This window comes from Seriola lalandi, unplaced genomic scaffold (genome assembly GCF_002814215.2).
Source record: "Seriola lalandi dorsalis isolate HSWRI2012SDOR001 ecotype SW California unplaced genomic scaffold, Sedor1 jcf7180002052993, whole genome shotgun sequence".
Classification (NCBI taxonomy): Eukaryota; Metazoa; Chordata; class Actinopteri; order Carangiformes; family Carangidae; genus Seriola; species Seriola lalandi.
The window spans coordinates 5,751-9,005 of record NW_019523546.1 but is presented as its reverse complement, the minus strand read 5'-3'; positions in this window follow the sequence as shown (position 1 = coordinate 9,005).

Sequence of the window (3,255 nt, the reverse complement as noted above, 5' to 3'; positions counted from 1 at the left end):
GAGATCAACCTGAACAAATGTATCTGAGCTGCGACTGTGGGTCGAGTGTTTCTGTGGGTCAGACAGGTCAGGATTACAGAGCCGCCCTCCAGCCGGTGTTCACCACATTCACAAATACTTGAGTCTTTTACATTCGGTCACATCAAACCCTGAGACACACACCGACCAAAACCAAACACCAAACACCAAACCTGTCGCACTCAGAGCGTCAGAGTGAAGAGCCGGTTCCTCTGGTCTTTACCTGAGACAGACGACACAACCACAACAACTTCACCTCAAATACCCTGAACACAACATCCTAATTAAGACTGATCAATAAATGAGATGGACAAAGTGTGTGTGTGTGTGTGTGTGTGTGTGTGTGTGTGTGTGGAGGGACAATTTGCTAGATTGAATATTTGTCTTGTAAGAGTGTGATTTAAAGAGTCTTGGCTTTGAGAGCAGCCTGAGTCCTCAGAGTGTGTGTGGTCACTGAGTGGACGCTGACCTCACTTCACGCACCAACACGACACACAATATCTACCTCCGTCCATCAGCCTTCGTTTCTCTTCTCTCCTTCCACAGCCCAGCTTCTCTTCACCTCCTCTGCCCTCACCTGTCTTTAAAAAGACGAGTGGGTGTTTTTCTTGTTTCTCCTCACCTCGTCCTCGTCCTCGTCCTCGTCCTCTTCTCTCATCTCACTTCACTCTTTTCACCTTTGTGTCTCCTCCTAGGCGTTGCCATGGCAACAGACAGTTTGATCTGACCACTAATGTGGTGATGGATGAAAATAGACCCTGATATAAAAAAGAAAAAGAGAAAAAAAAGTGTTTTTTCTATTTCAACCTTCCCTGTGTCTCCTCTCTCTCCCCTTCACACACACACACACACACACACTTACACACGCACACGCACACGCACACACACACACACACACGCACAGACACACACACACACACACACAGACACACACACACAGACACACACACACACCTCACATGATGTCACCCACAGGTTTCTGAAGCTCAAAGTGAGCTGCTCCACCGTCGCCATCTTGGCAGTGTCTGGCTCCGCCCCTTAACTCCCAGCTAATCCAAAAATGGTCAAAGAGGAGGAGCCTGTGTGGAGCTGAGACTTTGGTTCATGACGGTTTGTGGCGAGCATACGCTCACCCACCTGTCACTCAAAGAGACCACGCCCTCAATCCTCGTCCTTAATAAAATGTGAACAGGTGAGTTGTATAAACAGGTGAGTTATATAAACAGGTGTCATGAAGGAGGAAATTAGCTCTAGAGACCGTAAGTGTTTTTGTACCAGGCTGTAAACATGTTTATTTCTGCTGTAAAGTTGGACATTTTAACATGGGAGTCTATGGGGACTGACTCACTGTTGGAGCCAGACTCTAGTGGTCGTTAGAGGAACTGCAGCTGCTGGTTCTTCAGTGTTGATGCTGGAAGGTTGATGTAGACTGCAGGTAAATGTTGTAGCAGTTTCTAGCTTGTTAAATACACTTCACTTTACAGTTACAGTTACAGTTTAGCTAAGTAATGTTAGCTAGCTGATATAGCTGATACCATGCCTTTTCATTTCTAGTGTTAGCTTGTCACTTCATTACCAACATAAAGTGTCATAAGATCTAATGTTACAAACACTGGTTCTCAGTCATGAGCAGTGAGGCGATGGAGGATTAGATGTTGTTGTTACAGTTACGTTTCATTTCCTTTGGTGTGGTGGTTTGATTTTAGTTAAACAACAAGAGAGGTGTGTGTTTCAAAATAAAACAGGAAACAACAGGGAAATCTGGTTTAGTGTTAATTCAGAGGTAAAAACATTCATCAGTTGTAAAGACAGGTCAGGAGGTTCAGTCTTTGTGCTAAGCTAGGCTAAACATGCTCTGAATTACCTGTGTGCTGGTCACACAGACATGAAACTAATATCAGCCTTCTCAGCTGATGGTGAGACATGTGTCCTCCTGTCCCTTTAAGACATGTTGGACTCCTCCGGTCCAGCAGCCTCTGTGTCCCTGTAACTTAAACCTGCAGGGATTAGACTGAGCCGCTGTACACCCGGAGAAAAACAACAAGGAAACTGCTTAACATTTCTGACCTGTTAATGAGGGTTAGTGTGGAACCTCTCTGTCTCACACACACTCAGTTTTCAGACGACCTGTTTCACATCCTGGTTTCAGGAGACTTCCCAGACCAGTTCAGCCGAACCCAGATCCACTGCCGACAGGACGTGTCTGTGCCGTGGACGTTTCTTTAAAGTGGAAACAGACACTGTGACGTCACAGCTCACCTGTCCGTGTCTCTCTGACATCACAGCTCACCTGTCTGTGTGTCTGATGCTGATGTTGATGTGAGGTGACGAGGTTCAAGCTGTTTGTGCTGCCCTGATCCTCTGAGAGGTGGCTGGAGGAAAGATTAGGAAATAAAAAGAAATCTCATTAGTGGCCAGATTTGACTCTAATTCCCGGACACATTTCCCATAAAACCCTCTTTTGTCGGTCTAGTGTTGGAGCCCGGTCTTCCCACTGGATGAAGGACTGTCCAGAACCTGAAAGTCCTCTAATAGGAAACAGAGGTCAGTATTTGACCCGAGCTTATGAACAGTCATCCAACAGTTAATCTCTTTGGTCACATTAGTGCTGATCAGTTAAAGTCTGTGTGAATGACTGATTTCATTCCAGATAATTGTATTTCATCTCACTCCTCTCTCATCCACTAACAAAGCAGAGTAAAGACTGACGGAGTCTGGACCCGGGTCTGTCCTCAGACCTCAGTCAGAGACTCAGTTTGTCCAACTGTTGTTTCTCTGCAGCTCTCAGCACCGTGAGCTTTCACCTTCACTTCACTTCGCTCTAAGCAGCTTTTCTCTCAGCAGTGTAATCATGGCTCAGCATCTGCAAAACAAGAAAACCATTGTGATATTATTCGGATATTGATGTGAGCTGAAACAGAAACGGTGAGGCAGATTGACCCTGAGTTCAGGCTCTCACCTGTTCACCAAGTTAGTGTTGAGTCTGAAGGACGGCTACCAGTGGAGGAGGTCGTACCTGTGGTTATTTCTGTAGGTTTGCATACGGACGGTGGGGACATGTCCCTAAGAATATTTTGGAAGGACAGAATTGTCCCTACCAATATGTGAGTGACCTCGTTCACACTTTGTTTGGAGTGAAGTCAAATTAGATCATTCTGACGTGTCCTCCAAGAGGCTACGTCTCCAAGACAACCGATTTAGATGCTTGCTAGCATTTGATTGGCTGAAAGGGCGTGG